The sequence below is a fragment of the Notolabrus celidotus genome, chromosome 14 (genome assembly GCF_009762535.1).
Source record: "Notolabrus celidotus isolate fNotCel1 chromosome 14, fNotCel1.pri, whole genome shotgun sequence".
Taxonomy (NCBI): Eukaryota; Metazoa; Chordata; class Actinopteri; order Labriformes; family Labridae; genus Notolabrus; species Notolabrus celidotus.
The window spans coordinates 28,820,816-28,837,688 of record NC_048285.1 but is presented as its reverse complement, the minus strand read 5'-3'; the positions used below and the strand labels follow the sequence as shown (position 1 = coordinate 28,837,688).

The 16,873-nt window shown below is 41.8% G+C and overlaps 1 long non-coding RNA gene across 1 annotated transcript; it reads right to left on the bottom strand.

The window, feature by feature from the left end:
• Positions 1 to 9,599: 9,599 nt before the first annotated feature.
• LOC117825763 lies at positions 9,600 to 10,752 on the bottom strand. Its single transcript, XR_004633896.1, has 2 exons — positions 10,612 to 10,752; positions 9,600 to 10,479 (listed from the first exon to the last, which is right to left on the bottom strand). It is a non-coding gene; the product is annotated as an uncharacterized LOC117825763 (long non-coding RNA).
• Positions 10,753 to 16,873: the final 6,121 nt, after the last annotated feature.

The window sequence follows — 16,873 nt, the reverse complement described above, 5'->3', positions numbered from 1 at the left end:
GCTGCAGAGCTTCTTATAAATCTCTCCCAATTCTCTGAGATTTTCTCTTTATTGCTATTCCTCTTAAAGATTGGCCCCATTTTGGATGGGATTTCCATCTGGTTTATTATACCTGGGGAAACATATTAATAAGTCCAGGCCAGAGAGACGACATAAAGAAAAATGTGCTGCTGCTGAATTTGCAGAGACCTGGGAAACTGTGTCACAACTGTGTTTATTACAGAGGTCTGCCCTAAACAGACCTATAAATAAACTGCAGGGTGCTGTGGAAATGCTTAATGGAAATTCAAATTTGTGCCAACTCAAAGATGAGCTCCAAGTCTGGTTGAGTTTGAACTTTTAGGTTAAGAAACCAGAGACTATGTTTACAACAAATAACATGTTAAAACACATGGAAATTAAATTAAAAACATAAATAGCTTATATACAATTCACAGAGTACTTCTATGATCAAGTTCCTTAAAATGTGTATTGTTAGAGCCACATTTGTATCAGTGATGCACTTCCTTGTTTACACACTAGGTGGCGGGTGTTTGTCAAGTAGGGGGTAGAAGGTACAAAGTGAAGAAGATCCAATAGTGGCAGGTGAGCTGCCTACCGGGTAAGCTAGCAGTTTTTGACCGTTGTAGTTGTCATTGTAGTTTGTGTCCAATAGCTTTGAGCCTGTTAATTCTGCAAGTTAATATTTGATGTAAGTGCAGAGTGATCGGCAGAACTTTATTGTGTAGCAATGTAAATCAACCGTTTGATGTCAGTGCACAGAGTGTGGACTAGAATGTCATTCATTCATTCATTCACTAAAGAGGACACGCATCAACTCAGTGAGTCCTGGGGAGCAGCCCCTCAGTGGCCTGTTGGGTTTTGTTTCGACTGGCAAAAGCAAGCCAGTACAGGGGGTTCAGGATCTTTAGCCCTGCCATATCCCCTCACTGCAATAATTCTGTGCTTTAAAACAAATGGAGTTTAAGAGGACAGGGACCTGTTTTTTGTAAATTTATGTCATGAACTGCCAGTAAAGTGAGTTATTGTAACCCTTGACCTTGTGCAATTTAATTGGTGGGTTTGATTGCATGTGTGGACCATAGACTGTATATAAAAATGGACAGCGTTGCTCCGCCTTTTCCCATTATAGGGTTTTGAAGCCAAAATGTCCCGTTCCAGAACGCTGCCATCTTGTAAATTTTCTGTTGTGGCTCCGAGTGATAAGAGGCAGACACTGATAAGAGACCTCAGCAGAGCCACAGGCTGTCACTCCCACTGCTCACCTTCTACTTCCACACAAGTTTAGTAAACCACTGAACAGGTGTTTGTGTTTGTGTGTGTGTGTGTCCACATCTCCATGTTCTGATGTTATCATACTCAAAGCACAAATGATACATAGGGTATGTTGTGTGTTAGCAGGTATTTGTGCCTGCTGTATGCATGTATGTTTACATTTTACAGCCATGCTCAGTCTCTGGAAATCCATGTGTGGACCATAGACTGTATATAAAAATGGACAGCGTTGCTCCGCCTTTTCCCATTATACGGTTTTGAAGCCAAAATGTCCCGTTCCAGAACGCTGCCATCTTGTAAATTTTCTGCAGCCAGAGTCTGCGCAGTAGGGAATTTGTGTTTCCATGATAACAAGCTCCGCCCTACAGCGTACCGTCCCGAGGTCCTATGGAGTTTCTCTCTATGGCAGCTGTCAATCAAAGCAAACCCGGATGTAAAAGCCCGTTTTTTAACCTCTGATAACTAACGAAAAATAAAATTTTCAGAAAAAAGAGGCCTTTAACACAAAACAGTCAACTAATAACTACATATCACCACAGCATATGGATGAGAGAAATGTTCGTACGAAGTATACTTATTTTTTAAAGTTTGACCGCAGCCCCATTCAAATGAATGGGCAAGACAGAGTTTTTGACCTATACTGCAGCCAGCCACTAGGGGGAGCAGTTTTTGTGGGAGCCTCACTTTGAGCCGAGCAAGATGACGTCCATTTTATGTACAGTCTACGGTGTGGACAGCATAAACCTAATTTACTTTACAGTTTCTATTCTCTGAGTTATCACATGCATTGGAGACATTCAATGAAATACAACAGGTGTTAATCAGTGAATTTTCAGCATGTTACATTTTGTTATGGGTGATGGATGAGGAAGAGCAACAACGAGGACAGTGAAGAGGACTGTCTGAAAGAGCTCCATTGACACTGAGTGGACTAGATGTACTACATGTACCAAAATGTGCCTTAGGGTAAAACTGTGTTATCCTACGAGCCCCCTCTGGAGCACATTTTTAAGGGTCAGGCTGAAATAGGAGTGAAAATGTAGATTCAAACTTCACACCTGCTGTTCATTAGGGTTCATTATACAGCCCCCGCTCTCTCCTGTCGTGTTTTACAAGTTCTCAGCCAAATTCCTTCTGAAGTTCAGCTCTCCACACTCTTTCCCCACCTGACTGGGTACAAAATGTGATGGTTTACCAACCCTGACCAATGATGATTCAAATGTTTATGGGCGTATCAATTTAGCTTCCAGCCTTTTCTGCATCCAATAATCTGCCTTTAATTACTAAGACTAATTAAAGTACCTTCTAATGGAGTCTGCGTAGGTTCCCTCAGGGCTGCGGACTTTGTGTCATTTTGCTTCATTAATGGAGAATATATATGACGATATCTCAGAAAGTGTAAATGAGACATTTCACTCCACTTCTCCTGTTGGTGCCAGGAGTTAATGACGACGGAGAGAAGTAGGACACAGCATGCACCAAGTTGTTTCCAGCCCCAATGTACAGCTGTAATAAATGATAGATCATGTAAAATTCATGAAAGTAGTAAAAAGCTTGTTGTAGTCAAGGTTAATAATAAAAAAGTACCGAAGCCATTTATCAGCTGTCTTTCCTCCCGCAGGAGACAAGACAGACTTTATGTGTTAAATGTGCTCATCCAGAGTCATCCTTCACAGGTACACATGAGCGTTCCTCCACAAAGACAAAACACATTCAACTATCAAATCTAAGCCGTGAAGCTTTGCCAACCTGCTCTCTGCTCTCTGCTGCCGTGATGGGGGAGTTGTCAGATTGTGCGTATGCATGTGTATGTTTTTAGTTGAGGATGTGATTTACTTTTGTTATCTCTAAGCCTGGCGTCTGTCTGGGTTTGACAGCTTTCTGCCGCTCAAATGTCACAAGAGCATGAAGCTGCACTGGCACTCAAAAAATGTGTAGGAAAAGGTATGATTCATGTCCTTATTTTCTACCAGTGGTAAAAACATGAGACCCTTTTAGAGCCAGATTTGGGTATTTTGTCCACCTTCTGGACCTAGGACAAAACATTTTGAGTAGAGAGTGGAGCTGGAGAGGAATATTTTGAATGCAAATGCTTAGTTATAAGCAAAGCTTGCTTAGTCAGAGGGCTTCATCTGCACTTGATGGCACCTGTGGTATATATTGAGATCCTTATTTTTTGGGGGGAAAAACTGCTGGTTCCTCAAAGCGTCTAACAACTTGGCACCGGTCAAGTCATTTTTGCAGGTGGCCGTGGTAGCAAAGTTGTAAAGCTTACAGTGTTTTATCTTCTATTTAATTTTAAATGGGCCCATCCATCCATCTATCCATTATCTTAACCGCTTATCCCGTTAGGGGTCACGGGGGGCTGGAGCCTATCCCAGCTGACTTCGGGCGGAAGGCAGGGGACACCCTGGACAGGTCGCCAACCTATCACAGGGCTAACACAGAGAGACAGACAACCATTCACACACCTACAGGCAATTTAGAGTGATCAATTAACCTTGTGAGCATGTTTTTGGATTGTGGGAGGAAGCCGGAGTACCCGGAGAGAACCCACGCATGCACAGGGAGAACATGCAAACTCCACACAGAAAGGCCCCCACCCGACCGGGGATTCGAACCAGGAATAAATGGGCCCATGTTTCACTAAATGAACAGCATGCATAATTTAAGACTTACATCAAGCGTGTGAGACTTAATAGGAAAGTATTTACTCAGTTTTTCAATCAAGTAAGAGGCGATCCAAGCTATCTGACTCTTTCTTTGGAGAGGAGTCGGCCTCTGCTGGTAGAACGAGGGCATTTTATCATCCTTCGCCACTGGCTTCTCTTGAACTAAGCATGCTATGTACGATGCTATACGATATAATGCACTTTATTGTCCCCGTAGGGAAATTTGTCTTTGACATCAGTGCTGCATATGTTACCTGCTCCTACAAAAATCAGCACAATGACACAAGAACACATAAATAAATAATAAAAAGTACAGTAAATAGTACACATTCATACAACACACAGCATACTCTTAAAGAGAAGAGCACCATAACACTGTCCCAACCCTAACAGGCTATTTAATATTTAAAATTCTAATAGAGATCGGCACAAAGGAGTTTTTAAAACGCTTCTGTACACTTCTTGTGGACAATGCAGGGCTCTCAAGTCTCACGTGTGCATTTCTCATGCAGAATAATTACAAGTTTTACCACTTTTCTTTAAACTGTGGAACAGGTAGGAATCAAGTGGATTTCTTGTAGAGCTCAGAAGGAGCTTGCCACACACCAATTCATCAAAAAAAATTAAGAAATATAGCTACCCAACAGCCAATCAAAACATAGCATCATTGTATCCGGGTAAAACAACACAACAATGTTACGTTCCAAAGAAAATGATGCACATGCGTATTTGCAGACTGACCAATGTAGATTGGAAGATGCAGGAGCCCTGTATCAAATGTGTACAGTAAGACGTCTCATCAATTGATTTTGTAGGCTATTAACTGAATGAAATTGACAATTTTTTCTCAAAAATAAAGAGAGCTAAGGAGAGTAAGAGAGAGGGCAATCAAAATTGTTAAGGTAAATGAACAAAATACAGCCTATATAAAAGAACTTAAAGCTGCTGTGAGGAACTTTTGATTTATATCAATTTTGGCGCCCCATCGTGGACAAAGTGATACCTCTTATATCTTGTTCTGTACATGCAAAAGTAGTGTTTTCAATAAAAACCTCACCCTGCTGTCTTTTAACAGCCAGACTTATAAGGCTGTCAAAATTGCTCCAAAATGACGTTTGAATATTCGCTCTAAAAAAAAAAAGAGGTTCGAACTATTCGAATATCTATATTTGCGCATTATGTCAATAACAGGTGGACAAACTAATACAAGGAGACATAACTACTTGTATATGTATTTTTATTTAAGATATAACACGGCTAAAACATACCTACACATTACAAAACAAGTAAATGACCTAATGGTCTATACCGTGACACTTTGAAAACTGGAGACCTCTCGCTCGCCTCCCCTCTCTGTGCGTAATGCGCTGAGTGAGTGCTGAACAAGACTTGTGCGAGCAATTAAAGGTCCCGACTCTTGTCCCAAATATAGGCAGGCTTCATTCAGTGATTGAAGCAAATATTATTAACATTATTTGAAGTTAAAGTTAAAAATGAAAAAGTAGTCCACTTACATTCTTGACACTTGTATAAAAAAAAAAGGGAAAAAACTGCATTTTATCCCAGTGTCACTGATTGTCGGGCTCTTTTAGTCCTGTCAATGCAGGGTCTTAGGCCGTACAGGTTATTTGCCAAAAACACAAGACAGTTCACATGTGAAGAAGACAGTCCACATGTGAAGAGGCCAGTGCCGATCTCTTTTTATTCACTATATTCCCAGCGGAGGTAAAGACGCGTTCAGAGCTCATTGAGGATCCGGGGACGGAAGGATTTCTCACTGCCGTCTGCTTTACGCTGTACATGTGTGACTCCTGTGACCTGTCCCTGACCCGTCATGCAGTGCAAAGCAGCCCCCGATGTGTTTTTTTCCACAGTCGAATATTAATTTTCACAATCGAATCTCCGTTTTTTTTAAATATTCGAATATATATTCGAATTTAGAATATTCGTTGACAGCCCTACAGACTTATCACTCAATGTGATTATTTGCCATGAAAACAGCCGAAAAAGATAGATAGATCTTTATTTGTCCTTAATAAGGAGATTTGTTGCCACCGTCTGTACAGGAATACATGTATGAACACAATAAACAATAAACATCCACCCAGCCTCACAGCAATGGTGCCCCGCGTCCCACAAATATACACACCAGACACATATGCACAAACTGGACACATATAAAACACACCGAACACACTGGACACATATATGCACACTGGACACATATAAACACACCGGACACATTACAGTGGCATTCTGTTTAGCAGTGCTATGGCCGATGGGACGAAGCTTCTGCCAAACCGGGCTCGCCTACAGTATGGGGATCTGTACCTGCGACCGGAGGGGAGTAGTGTGAAGACCGAGTAGAGGGGGTGTTGGGGGTCCAGTGTTATAGTGCGTGCTCTGCGTATGATGGCTCTGTTGTTGAGGTCAGACAGGTTGGAAGGGTGTTTCTAAAGCCAAATGTCAATCATGTGGTCTAACACCTACCCCCTCTGAGTGGTTTAAGGCATTAAAAATGACAACAGAGAAGGTATCAGTGTTGATGTTTATCGTTTTGTTTGCTTTTGAAGGTCATAAGGAGGCATCAGTGTTGGTTTCAGTCTGTTTCTCAGCTGGTGCAAAAAACTCCTCATAGCATCTTTAAATAATATAATGAATCCACTGCCAAAATCTCATTCTGGACTGAGTTCAAAACTTGAAAGCCCTGACAATGTAATGCCACCTTTTTGTTAGTGAACCATCCTCAATATGTTAGTCTAGTTATAACGAGATGTAAGTGATGGAGGTTGAAGATGAGATGATGTGAAATGAGCTTCTGTTGTGAGAACAATCAACAGGAAAAATGTCAACAAGTGCTGACAAATATTTTCATTAGACTCAACCCTGAGCATCGCTGACATGTCCAATACCCAAGTTCTTGTTTGGTGAGCACGTTGGGTTTGGCACTTTTTGTGGAACACATCCAATTATGACCACAGGGGTGTCAGTGCTGAGCAGAAAATTGGCAGCACAAAAGTAATGTCTTTATACTGTATGACAGTATGATAATGGTTTTGTTTTGGGGGACTGAGCTCCCACTGTCACGTCTCACAGACTGTGAGAAAGAGTTTCTTTTCAAATCATCCTTTATTTTGTCTCTGTCAGCTGGAGAAGAACTCGTCTGAGAAAGTTATATCCTGTACAACATTAAATCAAGCTTGATGATGAAACTTCCTGACCTTTCTATGCGGTATGTTAACGTGTGTGTGTGTGCGTGTGTGTGTGTGCATACATAATTTCACACCTCTCCCCGATTGCTGCTTCACATCATTACTGCATAACTTATCAGGGATTTACAGAAAAAAAAAGAACGTCAAAATGTCATGCAACATTTGATAGAGATAATTTTGTTTCATGTTGTGCAGCCAAAATAGTCTGTATGTTTGTGCTGTTGTGGCTCCGAGTGATAAGAGGCAGACACTGATAAGAGACCTCAGCAGAGCCACAGGCTGTCACTCCCACTGCTCACCTTCTACTTCCACACAAGTTTGGTAAACAACTGAACAGGTGTTTGTGTTTGTGTGTGTGTGTGTCCACATCTCCATGTTCTGATGTTATCATACTCAAAGCACAAATGATACATAGGGTATGTTGTGTGTTAGCAGGTATTTGTGCCTGCTGTATGCATGTATGTTTACATTTTACAGCCATGCTCAGTCTCTGGAAATCCATGTGTAGCCATAGACTGTATATAAAATGGACAGTAACGCTCCGCCTGTTCCCATTGTATGGGTTTGAAGCCAAAATATCCCGTTCCAGAACGCAGACATCTTGTAAATTTTCTGCAGCCAGAGTCTGCGCAGTAGGGAATTTGTGTCTCCATGGTAACAAGCTCCGCCCTACAGCGTACCGTCCCGAGGTCCTACAGAGGGTTCTCTACGGCAGCTGTCAGTCAAAGCCAAGCAGCAGCATCCGGTCTAAAAATATGAGTCAATGCAGAAGTGTTAAAAGCTGCAGTTCATCGAGAATCCACTTGAGGCTGGCTCCGGAAGTACCGGAAGTCACATACACATGAATGGGGAAAAAGACGATCTTTGCAGCATTAATAAACATGTTTACAGCCTGGTTCAAAAGACGAGTGTAGTCTGAATAGCTCATTTCTCGATGTCCTCTCACTGTGAGGGGGGTGAATTTTTTTCTAATTCGGCAATTTCGAAGACATTGAGATTGCTAGTCTTCCAATGAGAGGCACAGCTGCCTGCGGGAACACTGTAGCTATTGGCTAGGAGGCTCAAAGCCCGCCTCTTTGCGTCACACTGGCTCGACAGAAGCAATATGGCTGCCGCTGCCGGTTGGCTTCAAAACAGCGTTCAGAAAAAGATGGGTGACGTCACGGATACTACGTCCATATTTTATACAGTCTATGGTCAAAGCCAACCTGGATGTTAAACCCAGTTTTTTAACCTCTAATAACGAACGAAGAAGAAACTTTTCAAGAGGCCTTGAACACAAAACAGTCAAATAATAACTACATATCACCACAGCATACGGATGAAAGAGAACGTGCGTACTACATGTATTTATTTTTTAAAGTTTGACTGCAGCCCCATTCAAATGAATGGGAGAGACTGAGTTTTTGACCTATACTGCAGCCAACTAGGGGGAGCAGTTTTTGTGGCAGACGAGCGAGATGACGTCCATTTTTTATACAGTCTATGGCTGTTTCTGAAACGGCCTGCTACATACTTCTTAGTAATGTAGTAAGCAGTAGGTATTGCCTACTACATACTGCGTTTGAATTTAGTCTGCAGTATGACTGTTCTGTTCGATCTGTGTTGCAGTATGCTGGGTCAGACGTCACTGGATTTCTGGTTTCAGAAAGTGGAAGTAAACAACGGTGAGGCCGATAGAGAAACTGCTTCTTTAGCATCACTTATGATTTAAAAAGTTAGGAAGTGGTTTATATGGAATTCAATAACTTTCACGGCACCCAAAAATGGATTTCCTCCCGTCAAAAAAGAAGGAAAAAGAAAAAGTGGAACGAGCGCAGTGCATTATGGGAAACAGTACGCGAGGCAGACTGGTCCGATGCACACTGTGAAATTTTCACGAATCAGAAGAGATCAGGGAGTTTTGGCAGACTGCAGATTTTGCTCTTGTTCACATACTACTTACTACATACTGAATTTTGCCCAAATCAGTACATACTGCTATTATAGTAGGCGGTTTCGGAAACAGCCTATGTGTGTAGTGTGTAAAATCAAGGCGACTGTCGCTAATGCTTTCTTCTTCTTTTGCTATTTAATGCAGTTAGCATTCTTCTTCTTCTGTTACAGCTTTAAGACACTCTGTAGCCATGGTCTGGCAGGAATACAGTATTACAACCAAGCACCGGTGAAAACGATGAAAAACTGTACTTGAGAAAATATTCAAAGTAACTTTTTGATTTTTACTAATTGAACGAATATTTGAATATTCAATAATAATTACCCATCCCTAGTCCCTGCCATGCCTGCAGTACTCAAGTGCTTGTGCTTTATATTGTAAGGCTTTGTGTTGTTTTTTCTCCCTTGCCTTGCTGCACTGTACAGCTCATTACAGCACTTTGAAATTACCTTATAGTGGGTACATCTCTGATGCATTGAGCTTCACAAAGATGGCATTCAGTCGTATCGTAGGGAGTCCTGTTTTATTTTAAAGAACTACATAGAGGACATTGCTGCCTTTACAAACCGAGGACAAAGAAGTAACACAAACTGAGAAGGACAGATGGATGGATAAAGAAGGACTTCCTTTAACACATGTAATGGATAACTAATAGTATAGATTGACTGGAGCTCTGCTAAATAGAACAAGTAATAGACAGCAACAGCTTGGTGTAAGCAGCAAAGAAGCTTTGTATCCATCTGTATTCAAAAGTACAACCCATGTTTTTAATGTTACTCAGGGTTTCCATCCCAATCTCCTGAGCCAGAGAGCGATTATTTAGTGAGTGAGATTTTGACCTATAAAACATATTTGGATGAGGTGACGTAGGAGTTCAGATTTCACACAGGCAGTGTGAAGACCTTTAGCATGCACACTCTTTTCATCTCAAAGAGTCCACAGTCAGGATATTCTTGACTGAGCCACATGGATCACAAATGTACGAAATTCCCTGCTGTGTTGTTCTCCAATTACTGCCTCCAATGTTTACCCCTGAATTGGCCCAGACTCTCACAGCATGCCCTCATGGTCATGGTCACACACAACTGCAGCCCGCGGCTCCTCTCCAAACGGGGGCGTGACTCAGCTACACAACTCCGGGGGAACTGCCACTCTCATGCTCCATTAGCCCCTTCGTCCCCAGTGGATGAAGAAAAATGTATTCACTACTGGGATGCTGCCGCCACAGACATCTAAATAGCAACCCTTCGTCCTTTCTACCACGTCCTCTGTGCTTCGGACGACCTCATGACTGGCAGTACATTTCTGGTTAAATCAATGGAGGGTATACGCAAGTTTGTAATCCCAGCATGAGAGGATCAGGAGGTTGACGTTGATTGTTGTACTGAAAGATAAAGCACAGGTTATTTCATGCAAAAACAACAGGTTTGAAAAGAAGCATTGATTCTACAGCAACAAGCTGATTTGCCCAACAAGGCAGTGCTGTGACTTTCAGGCAAGGTTTTCAAGGATTTACCGCAGAGGATGGGGAGAAGCCTGAAAGAGGGGGGTTGCCTATGTACAGTAGATGTAGAAGTGGTCACGTAAGGCAGGTGGATCTGCCGTGGCTGAATCCAGAGGGAAATCATGGAGTTGTCTCTGTCAGACAACCAAGCCTGAAGGTCTAAATGGGATGAATCACAGAGAAAACGCTCAGGTCACTGCTGCAGTATTGATTACCAATGGAAGATGTCTGATTCCTTCTCTCAAGTCTCACTCTTTCACCCGGCCACACACACACACACACATGCAGCCAGACACATCTAAATTATGCTCTGCTCTCAGTTTGAACTCATTTGCAGGCGGACAGTGTGCTGGAAATATTTATGCACATGCTGTAAAACTTATCCAGCACGAGAGCATGTACAGTACACTGCGATTGCCTCAAAACCCATTTTCAATATAGAGTGGAAGTGTTTTGCAACGGGCGTTTGTCGAACATACAGTATCATTCATTGGGCAGACATTAAATCTGAAAGCTTGGTGGGGTGTTTATTGAAGTCCTGACCCCGTCCTCCGCTCATTAAATTGATTCATGGATTCAATAAGTGGGGCACAGGCGGCAGGTGTGCATGTCGGTGTGCGTATGAGACTCGCAGGCATCCATCACACTGATCAGGTATCCTCAGCTGCGTCTCCGTGCTGCACTCTCACAAGACCCCTGCAGATGTTGCTGGCTTCCAGCCCAACCTAATCCAAGGCTAGACTGTATAGGTGCACTCATACACACTTACGGAGGCCTTGCAGACACACTCTGAAAGATGCAAAATCACGCAAAACAGACACAGACATCCTCACACAGCCAAAGCTTCAGTGTCATTACACTAGCTGTGTGCCATTCAGGCCAAACGCCAAATGAGGTTAAACTGTGTTTCTGGAAAAAAAGATCATTCATGTTCCAGTGAACATTTAGAGCCTGATCCAACATTCCAACAGCCTCGTGACTAAAAATAGAAACTTCATTTCAAGACATTTTCAGTCCTCAGGTTACTGATGCCAAAGAGTTTTTGATGTGTGAGGAAGCATTTAAAGGTTACCTCACATCAGGTGGACGATGTATGTGTGTGAACAACAATCCTCTTGAAGCTAAATGCCATCAGATTGAACCACAACATCCATGGCCTGCTTGTCTGTACTCTTAAGATGGGAGTCAGTGTAATCCACGAAAGAGGAAAGTATTTATACATATTGATATTTTAACTGGATGAGTATTTAGTCGATCATGCCCTAACAATTTAAGAAATGTAAGAACTTGTTACTGATTACTTTATGACTAACAGCCATTGCTCACTAAACACATACAATAGCCAATGATTAGTCATTCATTCCATACTTGCCAACATTTGGGTTTCACAATACAAGAGGAGGTGGTCCTGGTGAGGAATAGGGTTAGCATTGTCCACAGCCAATTTCCCTTAATCAAATAAATGAATAAAATCCCCACTTGCACAGACTGCAGATATACACACACACCCCTTGAATCACATTGAGGGTTGCCAGGTCACAGGAAGGGAGGTGTTTGAATTGTATAGTTGTTGAATGTGAATGTGTATCTCGAGTCAGAGATCTGGCACAAATCCAAACTGTATGCATCCCTGTAGGCTGTATGGATTTTTTATAAGGTTGCCGGGCTGTGAGAATCCCGTGAGTTTCATGGTAGAAACAACAAAACAAGAGGGAGGCGGGAGACGGCCTTGAAAAAATAGGAATGTTTGCAGATACAGCGTTTATCTGTTCCTGGTGAGTCTGGTCTTCCTATCTACACAGAAGCTTCACTTAGGCTTGATTCATTTCAAATTGATGGGTCTTAAGTTGTGCATAACAAATCAGCATAAGGATTTGTAGATTTGTAGATGGTTCAAATGCAAGCTTCAGCAGGAGTCTGGAAATCTGACTGCTGATTGGCTCAAATCTGAGTCACTTCAGGTTTGAGCAGGCTTGACACTCATGCTGAAAGTTTGGATCTAGAATGGATTGTTAGTAGGGTTGCAAAGGGGTGGAAAATTTCAGGTAAATTTTCATGGGAAGATAAGCTGGGGAATTTTGGAAATATTCCATATTGGAAACTTTCCATGGGAATTAATTGGGAATTGAGGGTAATTTAATGGAAAGGTATCATATCATAAATATTTGTTCTGTTATAAGCAGACACCGATCAAAAATAATTCAATTAAAACAGATATATTTGTTATAAGTGTTAAATATTTTATTAAACAATCAATTCTTTCATTGAAGAACAAAAACATGAATGTTGAGTTAAATATTACTCATCGACCCCGACCCACAGGCTCAAATGTGTGGCTTCAATAGTCTTGTGCTCTGGGCTCAAAAGTGTGGTCCAGGATTCTAGAAATCATGTGTGCATGTGATGGAGGAATGCACAGTGCATGTAGGGGGCGTGGTCTCAATAGCCCTGCAGTAAGAAGTGTGCTATGTGCATGTTGATAGAGAAATAGCATAAATATTCAACTGTACTTACATGAAATCTGGTTGTTTTAGTCAGGATTATGCTAAGATGTATTTTCTCCATCTATATTTAAGTTCCCTATTAAGAGCCAACCTTCAATTTAGTAAATTCCTGGTTTATTCACATAAATTACCATTAATTGCCATGGACAGTTTCCATTTTGCAACCCTGATTGTTAGCTGCACTTGTATGTAGATGTCTGTTCATAGATAAATTATTGTTTTTCCTGCATAAACTAAAACCTGCTGACATGTTATTGGCTGCTCGGACTACTAATGTTCCATGACTGAAAGCTAGAACACTTATAGTGCTGAAAGACGCACAGATCATACATCATTATGTCTGTAAACAGATCTGCTTTAGTTAAACAGGATAAAAGGCTTGCAAAAAAGAAAGATGGCTGTCATCCGTCGTTATTTTTGTCAGTGTTTTGTAACTTGTTAGTAATGAGGCCTCATTTAGAAAACATGCTGCCAAGACAATTTGCTTTCTCATTGATTTTCTTTTAAAAAAGTCAAGAAGTCAGCCAGAGCCACAAATAACAACAGCAGCTTTCTCTTAAAAGCTGCTAATTCAGTTCACATCTCCCTGATGGCTGCAGATTATCTTTGTTTACACTGTGTTTGCTGTTTCTCTAATTCGACATGCTAGCTAGGTAGCTATCGAGCACTGCTGGCTGTAGTTCTGCAGTGTTTACAGTTCAGATTGCTGCTGGGGGGCTTGTGGGATTGTCACGAGCAGAGCTATTGTGCCACATAAGCTTCAAACCTCAAACATGAGGAAGAAAAGATTCTCCAGATGCCTTTCATCTCCCGTGTCCCAAGTACAAAGAAGCAACGAGTCAGTTTAAGGTCTCAATAGTGGAGTTTATTTATAGCGGCAGGAACAATCACATCAAAGGAGAAAAGAGGACTTAAGGAAAATCTCTGTGCTTAACCTCTGAAGGATGATGGATGATGGTTTTGTGAGTCTCGTCTGCTGTATGTTGGACCTCTGCTGTCACTGCAGGACACAGTCGTTTTCCACGCTGCTTAGGAGGAGCTGCAGACAGAAAAACCCACTGGTGTCCTCATCAGCGTCACCCCCAACACCTCCTGGAACTGAAGCTTTAGGCATGAAAGCACGATTAAAGAGAAGTACTCTTTCCCGGCTGTCCTTTGAGCATTTCAGCTGGTCTGTGTTGGCGCTCCATGGCCGACCGCTCAGAGCTGTGAGCATTCAGCATAACTGGCTCTTTTCCCTGCTAGTTAGAGCTACGGATCCTTGTCATGCTCCTCACTCTCCCCACCCGCACCTCTAGAACTGAATCCCTGCTCGTTCCTTCATCAGGAAACGTGACAGAACGTATATCAAGGCTTCTGTGATGCTCTTAGAATGTCACCAAGCAACGTGAAAACAGTCGTGTGTTCAGAAGAATGGTGTTCTAACAGGATTTAAAGCAGAAATTAGAAACATGACTAAACAACATTATGAGAAAAGAATGAAGGACGTTCTCAAACACAATGAGACTCTCTGGCATGAAAGGGCGTCTAGCAAAACACAAGAACAACATCTTTGTATGGAGGTGATTGCTGCAGAAACGCTTTTCAAAACAAGTCAAAAGTGAATGCAGCTACAGGAACGTGCTACATCTTAAAAAGAAAGCAGGAAAACAATCACAACTTAGATAATCACAGTTCCAATCAGATATAATGTGATTAACCCTTTAAAGGGCACTCATTGAAATACTTTGAAATTCAAAAATTCAACCCTAGAGCGTTAGAAACGTACTTTTTCAATCCCCAGGGAGAAGAATCCGCAGGGGGAAACTCAATTTTTTTCACTCGTGTTGTTTTTTGGTCATGCTACACACAGTTTGTGGTATATATACACATACAATCATGCACACACACATGCAGTGGACATGCACTTTGGGAGAGATGTCAGAGTGAGGATACTGCCAGCAACCAGCGCACCCCAAGTAGTTGGGGGTTCGGTGCCTTGCTCAAGGGCACCTCAGCAGTGCCCAGGCAAGTGAACCAGCATCTCTCCAGCCACCAGTCCACTTGCCAAACTTTGTCCATACTGGGACCAGCGACCCTTCGGTTCCCAAGACAAGTCCCTATGGACTGAACTACTGCCGCCCCGTTATTGGAGGACATAACAACACTATTTAACATGTGTGACATTTTTCAAAATTGTTCATTTTCATGTAGAAAATCGAGGTCAACTAAATTACCAAATATGGTTCCTTGCACTGTAGTGGTAAAAAAAAAAAAATATCAAAGAATAGTGTGTATGAGAAATACAAGAAAAATCATGTAGGGGTGAAAAGAACATTTATTTAACAACATTAGAACATAACATAGAACATTAGGGGGGCAATATCCAGGTTGTAGGTGGGTGTGACAGTTAGGGTCTGTCACATCATCGTCATCATCCTCTTCATCATCGTCACTGATGGCAGGGTGGGCTGGCAAGAACCACACCAACAACAGAATGAGATTGACAGATGGTTTCTTGATTACGGGTTATTATATTTATCGATTGAACACGTGGTCGCTTTGGGATAGCTTTGTAGGGGATCCGCCGTAGCACTTTCAGGGCCCTATGGATAAGGAGAAGGGGAGGAGTGAAGTGGAAAGGAGAAAGGGAAGGGAAGGGAAGGGAGGGAGGGATGTGGAAACAAGAGAGAGAAAGGAGGAAATGGTCAGGTTTTAAATTATCGACAAACAGAAGAGGCGTGGTTGAGGTGTGGCCCTGCTCCTGAAATTTTGCTATTATCACCACAATTTTTATTTATTTTATTTAACCTTTATTTAACCAGGTAGGTCATTAAGAACAAATTCTTATTTCCAGTGACGACCTGGCAAAAGGCACAGCCTTTTGAGGGGTAAAGGGTCAGGGATAAAAGTAATGAAACAAACACAAGGGTAAAGACATAAAAGACAAGTTAAACATGACAGGACAGAACAGAGCAAACAATGAACAGCGTCAGCAGGAACCCAGGATTAAAAGGATTAAAAGCAGGTGCAGGTGTGTTTAAGAGTGTCCATGAGAGAGTTCCTGAAGGCTGGTTTTGAGACATAGTGGACCAGTTTTAAGGTTTTCTGTAAATTGTTCCAGTCTGTGGGCACAGCAGACTGAAATGATGACTGACCGATATGGACATCAATGATTTCAGATAGTAATTTGGAAAAGCACTGTGAGGAGCTTTTAGCAGATTGTGAAGTAGTTTCTCTCTTCCATTGATGACCCACACAGAAAAATAAGATTATCAGTGGTAACATTGGTCCTTCAGAAATGTATTGGGACACCAGAGCACACGTCATGACACCGAAGCTGTGACCTGTAACCTAACACTGGTACATCTTTGTTGTTGTTAGGTAACAGATGATTTTAAGAAGCTCTAATGAATGCATGACCTCATCACTCTGCAGCCTGTAAAAAAGTAGCCTTGAACAAAGAAAAGTATTAAAAAGAAGATTTATTCCATTCATTTACTTCCACCATAAATGCACACTTTGGGAATAACCACATCTTTATAACAGTGGGTGATGGTGCTCATGGGAAATGTAGTCTTTTCATCCTTGAAAAATCTTACCAATTTTGTCCAAAGGGGTCACCAGTATGTCCAATGCAACATGTCCTCACAGGGCTTTTGACTTGGTGGATTGGTAGCTTTTACAATGAAATAAAAACAGACACATTTTTCCACCATCCCCTTATTTAAAATGAGCAAGGAGAGTCCAGGGTGGAAACATGAGATTGGGAGAGATTCAGACCTTGTAGC